This window comes from Bidens hawaiensis, unplaced genomic scaffold (genome assembly GCF_021521415.1).
Source record: "Bidens hawaiensis isolate Kalapana, Puna unplaced genomic scaffold, B.hawaiensis_p1.1 tig00025403_1, whole genome shotgun sequence".
Taxonomy (NCBI): Eukaryota; Viridiplantae; Streptophyta; class Magnoliopsida; order Asterales; family Asteraceae; genus Bidens; species Bidens hawaiensis.
The window spans coordinates 1-19453 of record NW_027494063.1 but is presented as its reverse complement, the minus strand read 5'-3'; the positions used below and the strand labels follow the sequence as shown (position 1 = coordinate 19453).

The 19453-nt window shown below is 38.3% G+C and overlaps 1 non-coding gene across 1 annotated transcript; it reads left to right on the top strand.

Annotated features, from left to right (window-relative positions):
• The first annotated feature begins 15950 nt into the window (after positions 1-15950).
• Positions 15951-16057, top strand: LOC143571563 (small nucleolar RNA R71). The gene has a single exon (XR_013142116.1). It is a non-coding gene; the product is annotated as a small nucleolar RNA R71 (small nucleolar RNA).
• Positions 16058-19453: the final 3396 nt, after the last annotated feature.

Sequence of the window (19453 nt, the reverse complement as noted above, 5' to 3'; positions counted from 1 at the left end):
ATCCAATTGAGAATGTCATTGGTCCTCTTGAAGCGGGCGTGTCCACCAGAAGTTAGACAGGACACAAACAGTTGTTTGTTTTCCTGTTTCATCTCTCAGATTGCGCCAAAGATGGTGGAAATGGCCCTTCAGGAACCGAGTTGGTTAGATGCCATGCATGAGGAATTGAATCAGTTTGATAAGTTGAAAGTTTGGAGATTGGTTGAGTTACCGGAAGGAAAGAAAGCACTTGATACTAGATGGGTATTCTGAAACAAACAAGATGACACCGGGGTTATTGTTCGAAACAAAGCACGATTGGTAGTTCGTGGATTTCGTCAAGTTGAAGGGTTGGATTACACTGAAGTCTATGCTCTAGTGGCTAGACTTGAGGCCATCAGAATTTTTCTGGCCTACGCTTCCTTCATGGGGTTCACGGTGTATCAGATGGATGTTAAGATCGCGTTTCTGTACGGCGAAGTCAAATAAGAGATCTATGTGGAACAGCCACCGGGTTTTGTTGACTCCAAGAAACCAAATCACGTCTATAGGTTTTTGGGTAAAAGGGTTTGTACCCAGGCTATAATAAAAATAAAAACTGGCGTAATGACAGAGTATCAAAACGGCAACAAAAAAACACAACCACAAAAACTAGACGAGAGGCATACCACTCGCTAGCCTAAAAACCCACTAAACACAGCCCATTAAACTACAAGAAAACAAAATAAACATTAGACTTCTAATGTAGCATTAGGCAGCTTCCAAACTTCCATCCACTTCCTTGAGCTTGAACGAAACCGACTCGAGAGAAGTTTTAATCTGACAATGCCCACTACCGCATCAATGATCTGACTGCAATCCCTCTTTTGATTTTTGAAAAGTCTTAAATTCCTTTCCTGCCAAATCAGGTAGCAAGTCGCTGCTAAAACAAGTTTAGCAGTAACCACATCACGTCTATAGGTTAGACAAGGCATTGTATGGGCTTCATCAGGCTCCTTGGGCATGGTATGCTACATTGACAGCACATCTTCTACATCATGGTTACAAGCGAGGAACCATTGATCAAACCTTGTTCCGCAAAACTGTTTGAAAAGATTTGATTCTAGTCCAGATCTATGTGGACGACATTATTTTTGGATCCACCAGTGCTGATTTGTGTGCAGAATTTGAAGAAGTTATCAAGAAAAGATTTGAGATGAGTTCGTTGGGTGAGATGACAACATTTTTGGGGTTACAGGTTCGCCAAAGTTCGGCGGGAATTTTGCTGCATCAAGGAAAGTATGTTAAGGATATGCTTGCAAAGTTTGAGTTTCAAGACTCCAAGAGCGCTAACACTGCCTAGGCCTTTACTGTCATCCGGAAGGGAGTCCCGCAGATCAAACATACTATCGATCAATGATCGGGTCTCTAATGTACCTCACCAGCAGCCGACCCGATATCATGTTTGCAGTCTGTCAGTGTGCTCGTTTCCAGGCTAATCCTAAACTCTCTCATTTAATTGCTGTTAAAAGTATTTTTAGATATCTGAAGGGACAACCGAAGTTAGGTCTTTGGTATCCCAAACAATCAGAATTTGATCTTTATGCTTTTGCTGATAGCAATTATGGTGGAGATGATATTGACAGGAAATCCACATCTGCCGGATGCCAGTTCTTAGGAGATCGTCTCATTTCATGGAAGTGTAAGAAACAACAAACGGTGTCCACCTCGACCGCCGAGGCGGAGTATGTTGCTGCATCAGCTTGCTGTTATCAGGTTATCTGGATGCAAAACCAGCTGCTGGATTACGGTTTGGAATTTCTTGATACTCCCATCTTTTGTGACAATGATGCTGCCATTGCAATTGTTAAGAATCCAGTTCAACATTCTAAAACCAAGCACATCGATATTAAAATTCATTTTATTCGTGACTGTTATGACCGAAAATTGATTCACCTTGAAGAAGTTCACACCGATAATAATGTGGCGGACTTATTTACAAAACCGGTCGGAGCAGCCAAATTTAATGTGCTTGTGAGTTTTCTTAAAATGCTTCGTTTCGTGGATTGAGTCTTTTTGAGTGTAAACTTGTACATATTTTCTTAATTTGTACAATTTTAGGGGAAGAAAAATCAAAAGGCCAAAAATAGTGTGTGTGCGTGAAAAATAAAAAGCCAAAAATAGTATGTGTGTGTAAAAATCACTCTCGCTTAAAATTATGTCGGTTGCTCAAGTTTGAAGAACATGTACCTGTATATGTTTGGTCCAGTGATCTACTTGTAGAATCACAGGATAGCCATTTATCTAAAGACTGGAAGCATCTGGGGCGATATTGTGATATGTTTTTTTGTGTTTTGAATTCTTTCACTTAAAATTATGTCAGTAACTCTAAGTTGGAAGGACATGTAATTTCATGTGTTTGGTCCTGTTAACCACTTGTGGACATACGGGATAGCCATTTACCTGAAACCTAAGAGTGACCGGGGTGACTGAGTTTTAAACTGTCTTTTGGGAAATGATATTATTATTCAGTTAACAGCTTTTAGAAGCTTCAAATATTTTCAAATGAAAATTGATCCAACCTTTGGAAAATGATAGATAAATTGCTTTTGTGTGCCTAACGGGTGAAGTTATTAAGCTTAAAAGGCTCTAGAACAGTCATTGATTTGTATGGTAGCTTTCCATGATGCGTTAAAGTTGAAGTGATATAAACTAAATTTGCTAAACTTACTGTGGAGAGTCATTTTGAAGAAATGCGCATATCTCCATATACATCTCTCCAAATGATAGGCAGAAAGTAATTACCCAGTCATACACGAGCCTGTTAGTGTCTTGATCACCAAATATTATGTTTCTAAATTATTACTTAATAAATAAATAAATAAATAAATTTTGGGTTGATTATTGTGTTATTAAAAAATCATTTATCAAAAGCTTAAAGGGTCAAACTAGAACTACAGAGATGGGGGCATAAAAGTAAGTCCTATCATGTCTCGAATGAAAGGCCTGTAAGTCCGGATGGCCTGTAAGTCCAACGTTCAACCTTAAAGCTTAAAATTTTGTTAATTATCTATAAAAATTTTGATTAAGCACTAGGGGGTTCGAGTCAAATTGGGGTGATCTGGGGAAAGCCAAATACGCTTTAAGAAGAGATAGGAGGCATCACAAGTCCATGAGTGATGTCCATCTAAGCTTTATGCCGAACTGAACATAATTCATATCACGGATGTAATGAAAGTCATGCTAAGTTTGTTATACCTGCAATCAACCTGTCTCTTTATGTCATACTAACGCTGAACATGAATCCTTGTGACAGCATCTTAAACAATATCATTTCATGTTCGGATCTTTTCGTGAGAGGCGGCGATTTTACAAAACTGAAATTTGATCCCAATCTGCAAAATTTAAAAAGGGTTATCTTGTGTGTTATGTTCGTTATTATGATTGTTATTATTTATGTTTTTTTTTGTTTTTTTGTTTTGTTTCATTTGTTTTATCTCGAAATCACTCTCCTCAAAATGCGTGACTTAACTGGGTCGTTTTCAATGTGTTTAAATTGTTTTGGGCCTTACACTGGATTGTCAGTTATGTGCCAACATGTTTATGGGCTGATTAATTGGCTTGGGCTTGTTTAGGGGTTCTTGGAACATATCAGTTGGGGTATAAGTAACCCCCTCCTCAATTACTATTTTCATTACATTTAAAACTCAATTCTCTCCTTTCTCTCAATATATCCAGCCGAAAGCTGTTCCTTGCGTAAACAAATCACATTAAGTTATTATTATCGTTCGTGTTTGTTGATTCATAGGTAAATGAGCCAAGGCTGCTAATTGTTTTGTGAGAATTGTGTTCTTAAAGTATTGACAGATGGGTAGATGGATTGCACAGACGAACAAGGTGTCAAGGGGTGTTAGGATTAGTGATTGATGATTTCGATTGGATGGTTTAGGGTTAATTGTTGGAAATTAAGATGGGTTTGTTGCAGGATTAATGGAGATCTCGGTGCCTTGGAGAAGACGACACCCAAAGAGTTCTCTGTCCCCAGCTGTCAAAGAGCTCTCGGTTGACTTTCATTGACCGAGATCTCCTAGCCTTGACCGAGAACTCATGTTCTCGGTTGAATTTCGTTGACCAAAAATGCTGGAATTGACCGAGAACTCATGTTCTCGGTTAATCTTGACGGAGAACACTTGTCTTTGACTGAAAACCCCTCTTTGACCGTGTAACATCCGTATTTTGAGAATTAATAAATAACAGAAATTTTTATTATTATCGGTGTGTCGTTAGTTTGGTTGTGTGCGTGTTTGTATTTGGATAAAATTGGAATGGAGGTGGATGGTGGGGCCCATGGCTCCCTATATAAGGCCATCCCCCACCCTTTCACCATTTCTTTACACAACACACACACTAGAAAACACACACTTTCTCTCTAGCAATTCAGATTCGGATCCAAACAAAAGGAAGGAAGAATCTTGGGTGTAAACACCATAAAACAACAAGAAACACCACCAAGCTCCACGGATCTATCCAGATCCGAACCCGAGACCAAAAAAGGTGAGTTTTGGTTTTAAAGGTTAAGTTTTAGGTCGGATTCGATATACAAACCGATAGAAGGATAGATCGGGGTATATGATGGAAGAAAAACATGAACTTGATAAGTTATAACCCCACGAGAATGTTATATGGTAAAAAATTGATGTTCGGGCCTTATAAAACGCCAGTATCAAAGTTGGTACAACCCAAAACCCCTAAAAAGGGTAAAATCGGGTCCTAAGGAAGAGTCACGAAGTAAAATGGCCATTAAATGGTAAAAACGAAGAAAAAGAAGAATTTTGCATCGCATAAGCCATGCGAAGAGAAAAAGGCTATTTCGCTTGGACCCCAGCTAGGGTCGCTGCCCCTTTGACCCTGCTAAGGGCTGCCGCCCCTAGACCCCGCTACCAGGGCGCTGCCCCCGGACCCCTGTTAGATGAGAGTTTCATTAATTTAGATGTAGGAAGTAGTGGTAATAGATAATTGACACGCGTAATGTATTGTACAGTTAGCCGTGCTCAACTAAAGAAGGGAATTACCATTAACGGCGAGAGAAATCGACTCCAGGTGAGTTCTAGCCCCATTTCTCTTTGAAATGTCTTCGGGGCTGTGTGCATACCCCTATGTGATAGTTAATACATTTACTTAATTGATAAGTATATGATACGTGTATGACTATGTATTAGATGTTATTACTATATAATGATAGTATGAATGAGCATGTATATATATATTATTATAACATGAGACAGGTAAAATATGCATGTATGATAAATGTATGGTTATTCGAGGCAGTAGGGACCAGACCCTTATAATCTCTGTGATGTTAGGGACCAGACCCTTATATTAATCTGTGATGTTAGGGACCAGACCCTTATAATATCTGTGATGATAGGGACCAGACCCTTACAATATCTGTGATGTTTAATGTAGAATAGCTTATGGTATACCATAGGGTTTTATGAAAGAAAGTATGTAAGTACGTATGCATGTATATAAAGTATGTGTGAAAGAAGTAATAGCAAAGTAAGGTGTGAATACGTATCTTCGGACGCGTATGAGTAAGGATAGAAATGTATTGTATGTTAATTGATTAACTAGAACTCACTCAGCGTAGCTGACTTTTAGTATGCACGCAGGCAGATAGGTTGAGGCAGCTGGCTTGAGGAGGGACACATGGCACGAACTAAGGAGACTGGCATCTATGAAGAAGTGTCATGACTTTTTTATGTTATGTTATGAAAAGACAATTTGTATGTTAAGACGAAAATGAATGTTTGTAATGTGATGTTTGAAGTTTTAAATTATTCCGCGAAAGTTTAAATTAACTCCGATTTTAGAACTGTGTTTATGAGTAAATCCAACAGCAAAATAGGGTTATCGGGAACGGGGCCTTACAGACCGAAATCTCATGTGGACAGAAAACTCTTTGTGGACCGAAAACAATTATTTTATTGTTATCATTTTTCTTTGTAGTCCACCTAATTTTTTTTTGTCATCGTTGGCCCCTCATGTTTTGAAACTTGAAATAAAAATGCTTAAAATATAATTATGATCAAGCTTACACTTACTAACTTGACTCGTTTGGTGCAGTTATGGCTGATCAGTTTCCGTTAAAGTTTGTGGATACACATAATATTGCTGGATACTTATTTGATCCACCACTGGCCCACAAGGAGTTCAAGTCTATAATTGTCGGCCTCAATACTTGCAGGATTTCTCACGCATTATGAGAAAACCCTGTCATATGCAGGAAGATGATCACTGATTTTTGGTATAATGCCTCAATCAATCCACGAGGGCCAGATGGAGTTGTGTCGATAGACTCCAAAGTGCAGAAGAAGCCGGTCGTCATCACAGAGGCTATTATAAGGGAGGTACTTCTGTTTGGTGATCAACCTGATTATCCGACGGGATACTCTTCTACAGATGTCTCTGAGATTCTCACCAGGATGGGTTATGAGGGTACTTATCCTCCAGCAATCAAGAAGTTATTTCACCCATACTGGAGGTTTTTGATACACACGTTCTTCTCATGTGTGTCGGGAAGAAAGGGAGGATCAGATGAGATAAGCCATACTCAGATGTCTGTATCGTTGCTCTGATCATAGATTGGAACTACAACTATTCCAAGTTTGTTTTCAATGAGATGATGAGCAATCTGAAAGGGAAGAAGAAAGAGTTGTTCCTTATGTATCCAAGATTTTTACAGATGATCTTTGACTCACTATACACTGACCTTGTCAGATCTGTTGATAATTAGATATGAAGTCAATGGGACCCAACACCTTTGGGTTAATGAAACAATCCAGGAAAGGCTCCAAGGTCGTCCATCAGGGCCTCAATGCTCTGGTAAAATTTGGGAGATTTGCTGGGACAGAAGCTGAGCCAGTTATCGCTCAAGTTGCCGATGAACATGTGGTACCAGTTCAAAGGCGTTCTGTAGCTTTTGAGATTTCTGATGATGAAGATGAAGAGACAGAACATCATCACACCGATAGTATTCCAACTGCTGAGCAACTAAGAGATTTTGAGATTTTTAAAGAAACTCTACAGTCATCTGCTTTGAAGCCTTCTCAAGCATTTGCTGTAAATGAAGATAGTGAAGTTATCCCTGAGGAACCAGCTGACGATCTCATTCCACGCAAACGAAGAAAGACAGATTCGAGATCTGGCGTGCTGGTTAATGAAGATGAAACAGCCACACCGTCAACAACATCCAGCCCACAACAAGAATCACATCAGCCTGAGTCGACTTCTCCTGAGACTCATGTTGATCCCAATCCATCATCTACCGAGCCTCATACTCAAGATCAGATACTTGATGACATTGCTCGTGATTTTGATTTTCAGGCTGACATTCCACAAACTGATGAAGATTACATACCATTCTCTGATGTTCCTTCTGGTTCTTCTGGCCCATCCAATCTGGGTCAGTTAAACTCTAATGTTTTCGAAAAGGTTGCTCAGATTTTGGCTATGCAAGAAAGATATCTGCAAGAAAAAGGCAAAGGAGTCGTACTTGAAGATGCTCCTGTTGATGTACAAGCTCTTCAACGTAGAGTCTTTGAACTTGAACAAGATTCTGTCATAAAAGACGTACGGATTCAAGAGCTGGAAGCCAGTAACTCCGATAAAGACTCCAAGATAAAAGAGCTTCAGTCCAACATGGGAGAATTAACTGCTATTTACCTGGACCTCCAACAAAAACTCGTTCAGAAGTTTGGAGATGAATTCAAGGGCAGTAGTGATGTGACTTCAAAGATGCCAAACGTTGATCAAGGTGGTAGCTCTACTGTTCGTTCATTTGAAAACAAGGATGAATCAGAGACGCTGAAGTAGTACATGTCTGCACCTCCAGTCACCAAAGAAAAGTCAGACATAGTTCAGAGGAAGCTACCGGTAATGAAAAACTCCAGTCAAAATGTTGAATCATCCGATCACACAGACAGGTTCGTTGTCACCTTTCAAAAGGGTTTTTCGGATAAATATGGAATTCGTTCTGGAGTTGTGTCATGGGGTTTTGATGCTGAAAAGAACATGTGGTGGGTTAAACGGAAGTCCGGTACCACTGAGTACTATAATAAGATGAAATACTTTGGTTCTTGGACTAAAGTGGATCTTAGTGATTTGATAAACTCTCCATTCCACAACCCAACTAATGATTATCGTGGTAGAGATTTCTGGAACTTTCTGAGAAATCAAGTTGATCAAGGCTTTCCGAAAATGTCACCTGCAAATTCGTTCTTGAAGAAAGCAAAGGGGGTCGTGGATCCAAAGACAGGAAGGACTGTGGTCAACGTTATGTGGCCTGCTACAGAGAAGGCCACTCATATTCCTGTGCCTAAAGCTATTCAAGATGGTACTTTGGATAACATGAGATTCTGGATGTATGATAGTGAGACTGCCACTGTTGTTATACATTTGCAGAAGGGCAAAGGGCAGTATAGATTTGTTGATCCAAGAGATTCGCTAAAGCTAGGAGAGAAAGACATCAAGACACTCAGTGCATTTCAGATAATTTCCGACCCGATTTTTGAAACGGCTGCAAAAGAATATACAAGCATGGTGGCTTCTATTATCAGATGCAAATTTTGGGCAGGTAGTTTGAAAGACGCTGACATCGATTATATGGAGCATGATTGAGAACCAATCTACAAACCAAGGGGGAGATTGTTGGGCCTAGTTATTTGGTTTGTACTTAGTTTGTTTGTTTTGTTTGGGCTGCGTATGTAAACCAAGATCCAAAGGGATCTCGGTGGGCTTTTGGTCTTTGTTGGGCTAGTGTGAGGTATCACAACCCTATATATAGAATGCATTGTATAGGGTTCTAGGTTGTTCATTCACTTGTGTTTTGGCCGTCTAAGGGTTGTTCTAGACGAGTTTTGTATTGATAGTGCTTAAGCACCCGATGTATAATAATACGTGTGTCTTGAAGCCATTCTTGTGTTCTACGTGTTTGTGTTTACTTGTGTTCTTGAATCATCTAGTGTTGGAATTCCGCACCAACACCTAGATTGTTGATATCATAATTGTAGTGATCCAGATTCGGGACTTACACCAACCCCTAGCTTTGTCACATCAAACGGCTTGTGTCTCTTTCCAAACCCAATGTCATTATCCCCAATAACACCAAACCGCATCAACAATGCGGTAATCAACCGACAATGTGGAATAATTTTTCTGCTCACATTATTCCGACATATCCAAATATTGTTGAGTACTAGATATCGGAATGACACAAGTGGTCCTCCATGCATCAAAGGGTATAGGATCGGGACCTCGGGATATCTAACCTCTGTCATATCCCCTCTTCTTGGCATGACATTATGCAAAAAAATGATGAGCAACATTTTTGGCTCAATCTTCAAATTCTTCCTCAACATCTTCCCACCATACTTACCCAGTAAAAACAATGCTTCCAACATAGTGCCCTAAGTTGGATGCTTGTCTGGCTAATGATACAAGTCATTCAAGTGTGGTTACACATAATTACTTTGAGGCTTACTATCAAATCGTGCAATTTGCCACAATGTTTCAAACGACATAGTAACCTCAATGTTGTTGACAGTCCCAATAAGCTTCATCGCCGAAGGTTTGTTAAACAAAGGACACCTCAAAGTTGCTATCCATTCTTCAATTTTGTCAATGAAAACATACTTCTCATTATAATCATAACACTTGAGAGCTGCTTCCCAACCCAATGCTTTAAATCGGTCAAATACATCAAACGACCTAAACTCCCATTCCGGGACCACTTTATCACATATAAATGCGTTGGACTTCTTTGTCAATTTATTCATTTTCTCGTGAAACAACTCTGGTTGCCATCTCAAATCATGATCTGTTAAGGGTCTGTGACACAATCAGGTTTAACAAAATGAACTTGCTTTTCTCGTTCTTCTAATCTCCGCCTTTTCACTTGTTCGGCTGCGGTGTTGCTAGACGAACGCACAATCCCTTTTCCTTTATCCTTACCAAAACGTCCCATCTAAACACAATGACAACCATTAACCAAGTTAGTATGCATCTCCATATACATTCCCACACTTGCATGTTTCTATGGTTGTGAATATATGAAAGTCATAAACCATTGATTTTTCACAAAATTTTGACGGCATTTCGTTTAAACATATAACATATTCCATTTTCAAACTTTTGTCAAACTATATTTTTCTATACCATATTCACAACCATAACACAATTTCAAACTACATCAAACTTTCTCACATTCAATAAGCAAGTGTAAGAAATGTTCAAACATGTAATCTTAACCAATGAAATTTGTAGCAATTGAGTGAAGAGAAACATACCTTTAAGCCGAATTTAACTCTCTAATCACACTAATCACTAGTCACTTGCAAAACCCACTTGGTGTTCAAAATTTTCAGACCAAAAACGTCCAAAATGGAACCCCAAAAAAGTTAAGATTGATGAAAATCGAGCAAAGAATGTAATTCCTTGCGAAAATCTAGTCAAGTTAGACCCGAAAATAGTTGATTTTGGTTAAGATTTGAAGAAGGTATGAATTCTGGGGGTTAGGGTTTGGTAGAGATGAAGGAGAAGATGATGGTGAGATGAATGAAAGAAAGAAAAAAGATAAGGAAAATATGTGGATGAAGATTCCTAAGATTTTCAGATTTTATTGTTTTTTTTATATATATTCTGCTGCACTGCGCCTTGACAATCAGAGTCCACCGTAGCTTATGGTGGCTACCGTAAGCTACGGTAGCTTCCTCAGTGTAACAAGTCCACCGTAGACAGAAGGAATCCAGCGTAGGTTTTTCAGGTCCACCGTAACTTACGGTGGACAACGTAGGCTACGGTGGCACCTGATGCTCAATTTTTTTTTAACTTACATCATTAAAATTATTTACAAAACAAAAACTAAAAAATTTACCGTACCCCCCCCCCCCCATGAAAGACCCGAGTTGTCCTCAACACGGTAAAGAGATTCCTAAGAATTCCCCACACTTGAGTTGGAGGCACTCTTAAACGAGCAAGGTAATTTTTTTAAAACCAAATTGAACAAACACTAAACTACGCTATACAACAAACCTGGACTGTTTAATTGGTTGTTTCTTCAGGCGACCACAACAGGTAGCCTACCTTGTCCACTTCACACAAGTTAATTTCCTTACCCTCCAAGTATGGTTTAAGTCAGTGTCCGGTCCCAGTTTGTCTTGCTTGATTGTGCAAGTCTTCAATTTCCACATCACCAAACTTACTCACTCTTGTTATCACGCACGGGCCCATCCATTTGCTTTTCAACTTTCCGGGAAAAAGCTTAAGCGGTGAATTATATAACCACACCTTTTTCCCTTCTTCAAAAACCCGTTTTCTCAATTTGGCATCATGAACCTTTTTCAACTTATTTTTGTATGTCGATGCACACTCTTAAGATTTGTCCGTTATCTCTTCCAATTCTGCCAACTTCAACTTTCTCAACTCACCGGCTTCATTATAATCCATGTTCACACTCTTAATAGCCCACAACACCCGGTGAGCCAACTCCATAGGCAAATGACATCTTTCCTATAAATCAACCAGTAAGGAGTCGTTCCTATGGGCGTTTTGTAAGCGGTTCGATACGCCCATAGTGCATCATCCAACTTCACCGACCAATCCTTCCTATCAACCCGCACCGTCTTCATCAATAGTTCTTTAATTTGTCGGTTGGACACTTCAACTTGTCCACTTGTTTGCGGGTGATATGGAGTAGCAATTCGATGATTCACATTATACCGCTTCAACAATTTCCCGAAATTGAAGTTCTTGAAGTGCGTTCCACCATCGCTTATAATCACTCTCGGAATTTCAAATCTTGCAAAAATATTGTATTGAACAAACTTACATACCACGGCATGATCATTAGTCCTTGTTGCTATGGCCTCAACCCACTTTGAAACATAATCCACCGCCACCAAAATATATAAGTACCCATAAGAATTTGGAAATGGGCCCATAAAATCAATACCCCATACATCGAAAATGTTAACCACTAGTATGGGTTGCAAAGGCATCACATCTCGTTTTGAAATTCCACCCATCCTTTGACAATTGACACAATGGCGAGCATATTCACTTGCGTCTTTAAAGATTGTAGGCCAATAAAACCCACATGTAAGAACTCGGTAACCCCGACTTTTGCCCACTAAAATAACCGCTACAAGAGGATGAATGATCATAGCGCCAAAATCTCTTGAACTTCCGATTCGGGAATGCAATGCCTAATGAGTTGATCGGCACCAATTTTGAACAAATCGGGTTCATCCCAAATATATTGCTTGACTTGGGATAAAAATTATTGCCTCCTTTTCTTGGCCTAATGTTTCGGCATCTCACCCGTGGCCCGATAATTGACAAAATGAGCATACCATGGTGTAGTGGAAACAGCTAACAATTGTTCATCCGGAAATCTCTCATTGATTTCATGTGAATCATCAACACCTTCCAAAGGAATCCTCGATAAGTGGTCCGCCATCACATTTTCCACACCCCTTTTTATCTCAGATCTCCAAATCGAACTCTTGTAACAATAAGACCCAACGAATCAACCGGGGCTTTGCATCTTTCTTCTCCATGAGGTAACGAACCGCACTATGATCCGAATAAACCACCACCTTACTTCCCCATATGTATGACCGAAACTTATCCAAGGCATACACCACCGGAAGTAATTCTTTTTCGGTAGTGGTGTAGTTAAATTGTGCCTCGGATAATGTTCTGCTTGCATAGTAAATCACCACCGGCTTCTTATCAATTCTTTGACCCAAAACTGCTCCAATTGTGGTGTCACTAGCATCACACATAATCTCAAACAGCTTCGTCCAATCCGGCGGTTGTAAAATTGGTGCTTGCACAAATTTTTCATTCAAAACATCAAATGCTTGAAACACTCATTAGTAAAATCAAATGCAACATCTTTTAACAACAAATTGCCTAAAGGTTTAGTAATCATGCTAAAACCTTTAATAAACCGCCGGTAAAACCCGGCATGCCCCAAAAACGACCTTACCCCTTTTACGTTTTTCGGTGGTGGTAATGAAGAAATAACCTTAATTTTTGCTTTATCCACCTCCATTCCCCGAATCGAAACTACATGACCCAACACTATACTCTCTTGTACCATGAAATGACTTTTCTCCCAACTTAAAACCAAATTAGTCTCGACACAACGTTTTAAAACTTTTTCCAATTCATCAAGACATCTTTCAAAAGTTGACCCAAAAATAGAAAAGTCATCCATACAAAAATAGAAAAGTCATCCATAAATACCTCAAGTAAATCCCCAACCATGTCCGAGAAAATACTCATCATACATCGTTGAAACATGGCAGGGGCATTACCACAATCCAAATGGCATCCGCCTAAAGGCAAAAGTACCATATGGACATCTGAATGTTGTTTTGTGTTGGTTATCCGGGCGAATTGCAATTTGATTATATCCCGAGTACCCATCCAAAAAACAACAAAATTTTTGACCCGACAATTTTTCAATAATTTGGTCAATAAAAGGTAATGAAAAATGGTCTTTTGAAGTACCCCCGCATTTAACTTCCTATAATCGATGCACACTCGCCACCACCGGTTATCGGCCGGGTGGCGATTTATTCACCACTTTCATCTTTAATTACCTGGATGCCGGCTTTCTTTGGGACTACCTGTGTTGGACTTACCCATGCACTGTCTAAAATGGGATAGATAATTCCCGCATCCAACCATTTGATGACTTCCTTTTTCATCACCTCTCACAAGTTAGGATTCAACCATTTGATCTCCCGAGTAGGCTTCGCATCATCTGTGGTGATGATTTTGTGCATGACTATAGATGGACTAATACCCTTCAAATCGGCTATAGTCCACCCAATCACCGCCTTGTGAGAGTTCGACACTTCCAACAATCCTTCTTCTTGAGCCTCATGTAAATTAGAGGCAATAATAACCGACAACGTCTCACCTTCTCCAAAAAACGCATACTTGAGATGACTTGGCAATTCTTTCAATTCCACCTTGGGAGGACAAATCAATGATGGTTTAGTAGCCGAATTGATTTCTGTTGGTAGACTTTCAACCTGATGAGTCCACGGTGGCCTTCCTTGTAGCAATGCCAATGCATCTTGCTTCCTTTCCTCCAACTCCAATTCACAAATGTGAACCTGCTCAGAATCATCACAAACACAAATATCCAACTTACCTTCCTCATACTCGTGTGGTACACACCCATCTATAATATCTTCCAGAAAACATTCTTCACTAACCAAAGAATTAGAAATATTAGTAAACAAATTTAAATGCATTTTTCTATTTCTAAAGGCCATATCAACTGTACCATACTGGCAATCAACAATAGCATGAGCTGTGTTTAAAAATGGCCGACCCAATATGATATTTTGTTGTTGTGTTGGGTCAACCAACAAGTAGTCCAAAACCAAAAAGTCAACAGGATAATAAAATTCCTCTACTTTTACAATAACATCCCGCACTATCCCCCGAGGAAGTTTATGAGACAAACCAGCCAATACAACTGTGGTCTCAACCCGTTTAAGTAGACCAAAATTATATTGGTCATACAAACCCCCTGGTAGGATACTCACACCCGCTCCAAAATCCAATAGCGCCCGTGACATTTGAAAGTCACCCACTTGAATGTTAATCAACGGCGCTCCCAGGTCTTGCATCTTAGGTGGGAGGTCACCCTTATGAATTGCACTCGCTCGTTCAGTTAAATCAACTCATTTAGGAACTTTTTGTTGTCTTTTCTGATTACACAATTCTTTTAAAAACTTTACGTATGCTGGTACTTGTTTTATTGCCTCAAGTAAAGGAAGATTAACTTTAACCTGTTTGAATACCTCTCACATCTCCTCCTTTTGAGGACCCCCGTTTTAAAATCACGTTTTTCTTGCCGGATCGAGCAAAGCCGAAGGAAATGGAATTGGAACCTTTTCCACTTCCTTGTTTTTATTGTTTAAAACTTCATTTTGACCCGAATTTTTGTTTGAAAATGTGGATGGTTTAGGGAGTTTATTGGGTGAAGATTGTTCATCCTCACTTTCTACCCTCGTCACATCCTCTACCATACCTTCAACTAATTCAGGTGTGGTATTGATTTTAAACTCCTTACCTCCTCTTAAAACACTTACCTGATTAATCGGCACATTGCGAGAAGTAGTATGAGTAGGGTTCACCTTGGTGTCACTCGGGAGTTGACCTTTGTTCTTTTCAAATTGGATACCTTGGTTGCAAGTTGGCCCATTTGAGTTGTTAATGATTGGATGGCCTTGTCACGAATTTCATCCTTTCGCATTCGTGCTTCATCAAGTTGATTCATTTTCTGCATGTCTTGTTGCATTGACTTTAACATGTCCATCACTTCATTCCAGTTGATGAACCTTGACCCGAAGACCCCGCTTTGATTACCACTCGTTTTCTGAAGTTAACCTTGACTTCCTTGATTGAAGTATTGTTAACGAGGAATAAAGTGGGTTTGAGAAGTCCCTTGGAAATTAGGATTGAGTTGAGTTGATTGATTTCCATATCAAAAATTTGGATGATTTCTCAACCCGGGTTGATAAATGTTTGAGTTCATGTTATAATTTCGATTACCACCTCCTTGGCCTTGAATTGCATTTACCTCTTCAACTTGTCCTTCCACACCGGTACACGCATCACTTGCATGTCCCAAACCATTACAATTCGTGCACACATCATACACTTGATTGGAAGCTTGAGGTGTATCATTATTAACTGCATGCACATGTGTTCTTTCAATTGCCATCCTTGCTCTTATTGCGGTTTGAGATTTTCTCTTTGATGTAACCGACATTTGCTCCAAAAATGCCCAATAATCTTATTCATAATTGGTTACTAATGTACCATTTGTGATTGACATTAGATCCCTCTCATCTTCGGCATTTAACCCCTCATGAAAAGCATTTAGCAACTCCCAAAGAGCTAAACCATGATGAGGACAATTCTTGATCATCATATTGAATCGCTCAAATGCTTCATGAAACATTTCACCCGATTGTTGTTGGAAGCTTCTCAAACTTCGTCTCAGATCATTAGTCTTTTGGGCCGTATAAAACTCTTCTAAAAACCTTTGTTGCATCTCGGCCCAAGTGTAAATTGATGCGGAAGGCAAAGTGTATCTCTTTGCCTTATCTTCTAACGAGAATTGGAATAAAACCAACTTAACTTCATCCAGAGAAAAACCTTGACCCCCTATCGTGTTACAAATAGAATCATATGCCTCCAAGTGAAAATAGGGTTCTTCCGTTGCAAGACCCTTGTACTTTGGTAAGCAATGGAGTGCATTAGTTCTAACCTCAAACGTTCTTCCATTTTGGTTTTGAGGAATAACCATCGGAGATGGGTTATTGGTGATTGTCACACCCCAATCTAAGGCGGAAATGCCGGGGCGTGATCCGATTGCTCACAAGCTCGAAGATACTATCATAATATAAAAGTGACAATATCTAATTAATTATTTTAATTCAAATATACAGACACATTTACAAACGTTACAAAACAATTTAATAAATGGTTATAAACATGATTTAACGATCGTTTTCATTATAACCTATGGCCTTGACTAAATATCCATACTTCAATTCAAGCAACTTGCATATGCGTAGAAAATGGAGTTCTGTCAACAACACATGTTGAGTGAGATGATCACCAATTTTGACACAACAAATAATAATATATATATGATAGATAATTGATAAATGATAAGTGAGAAATGCACAAACCAACCATGTGATAGTAATCAATCAAATCATAACCAAACATGTATATAACCAAATCGTGCTAGTGTGCCAATGAATTGTTGCCAAGAGAATCGAGCATTGATTACAATGACTAAAATTGTTGGTTTACCTTCGCCAAGCGAATCGGGCTCCGGTTACTAAGACGAGCGTATGATCATACTAATGAGAATCCAAAACTTGATAGAATACAAATACACTTAAACAAATAGCAATTAGCAAATAGCATTTAATTGATACAACACACAATGATCATGTTTGCGAGTTTGTATATAATATATGATAGAAAATATGAGTAAGTACGCTTATGTCCCCAAAACGTTTGAAAACAGTTGATAAAAAGGGGAATGATCAAACTCACCTAATCGACTAAGCCAAACGGGAATGACTATGACAAGAAAGCGCAAATCACGCTCTTCAAGAGTTACCGACAAGAATCCTAATTAAATAATGTTATAAGTGAATTATAAATGATATAATACATATAATCGATTTGGGATTTCGATGTGATTTAAGTTACAATTATGGGTGTTCAACGATCGGTTTAAAACCGCGAAACCATCCAAGCCAGTCATCAGTTTGGCTTCGCGGTTGGTTTTTTTTTTTTTGACATTCGTTCGGATCGGCTTCAAAATTTTCAAACCGTAATGAACGGTTTGGCTTGCGGTTTTTATTGAAAACCAGCAATAAAAAACCGGACTGGACCGTAGGATTTATTTCTATATAAATTTTATTAATTTATATTAGATTTATATAATTATTTATAATATATTATATGCTTTAAAAATTGGGCTTCTTGTCTTAGCCCACTATAAAATGCTAGTGTGTAATTTAGCCCAACTTTACTAAAAGTCCTGTATCCCATCAACCTTTATTAAGATTTTGTGTATTTTGACCATATGTTTTAGGCTTAAATTCTGGACAATATGATTAGGAATGGGGAACTTGCATTTTGGTTATTCTATTTTGGGACAGCTTGAAATTTGAACTCGTGAATTAGAGTTTAAGTTTTTGACAATATCATATTAAAGCCTTTAACCAGCCGGAGCCAAACCGTTAGTAACGGTTCGGTTCGGTTTGGTTTTTATTTTCAACGGTTTGGCTTCGGTTTTTGATTAGCAAAAACCGTACTAACGGTTTGGCTTATGGTTTAACCCAAAAACCTTCAAAACCGGACCGTAAACACCCCTAGTTACAATTATGAGTGATACGTTATGGATTGAACGATTGATCTCTATAGATTTTTGTTATCGTTTAATTATAAAAATCATTGCTTACTGTATAATCGAACATACAAATAATTGGCTTGAATAAATATAAGTTGAGACCTATTATAATAATAACCGTTTAAATATATAATTATAGTAAGAGTTATATTTTAGAATATTTAACAAAATTCGATTAAAAAAATATAATTAACACTTTTAATACGTTAATACCTTTATTATAGTTTGGTTTTAAGAATAATACATATATATATATATATATAGACACACACACGTATTTTATATGTTTATAATTAATATAAGCAATTTGATGAAAACATTTTAACAACAATGAGTCCCAATATTAGTGTCGGGTTTTAATAAAATAATATTGGTTTATTATTAATAATATATATATATACACACACAAAAACTTGTAACGAAACTGATTGACACGAAATGCTTATTTTATGATGTCGGTTTAAACAAAACATTATTTATTTAATATTTAATATTAATTATAATATTTATAAAGAGTTTAAACAACAAAATAGAACCAATACCAAAAAATACGGACTGGGTGAGGTTCGAACCCGCGACCCCCCCCGTCGAACCCTTAACAACTGTAAGACCCCCGAATCCCGGGAATCCTATAGTTGGTGATCATCCAATAAACTTACAAAATTCTTAAACTCAAAACAATTCATTTCGTTTCAAAAACCAGTTCAGAGTATAAATCAGCGGAAAAATCATAATTATTAAAACAAGTTCCCAAAACCCGAGAATTATGCCCAACACCAAATTTCAATGTTTTAAGTATGAATTGAAAATGAGAGAGCATATAAGGATCTAGATCTTGTGATTACATCGATGTTCATGTTGATTCGTTATAGAATTTAGCTAGATATACGTTAGTAGGTGTAGTGTGTGTGTTAAGATGGCAGTTGGACAGAGTAACGAGAGGATTCAAGGATAAATCAGAACTATTACTTTAAAATAGATTACAGGGGGTTTATGTAAGACCTCGAACCCCCGGCAGCCCCACAGTTGGTATTCATGCAAAATATTGTTTAAAGTAATTAAACTTGAAAACGGTTTCTTCCATTAAAACAAACATCTTAGAGTGTAAATTCAGCGGAAAACATAAATAGTGAAGTAAGTTCCCTAAAACCCGGGAATTTTGCCCAAAACCAACTTTAAAACATAATTCATTAAACTATTTAAAATCAAATTGTTCAAAGTACATTCTTCCATCCACGTATGCCCTTCACCGTCCAAGTAGCTTCGTGCACGTCCAAGCGATAAGGCATCCTCTTCCTACCTTGAAACTCACACTAACATGCACACAAAGTTAGCTTGAGCTGAGTGAGTTCAAGTTTTAAGTAAATAATATCAGTAATAACAAATATGGTAGACACACCAAAAGTTTTTAAAGTAAAAAGAGTGCATCCATTAAGTCATCATTACCGAAGACTAAACATTCTC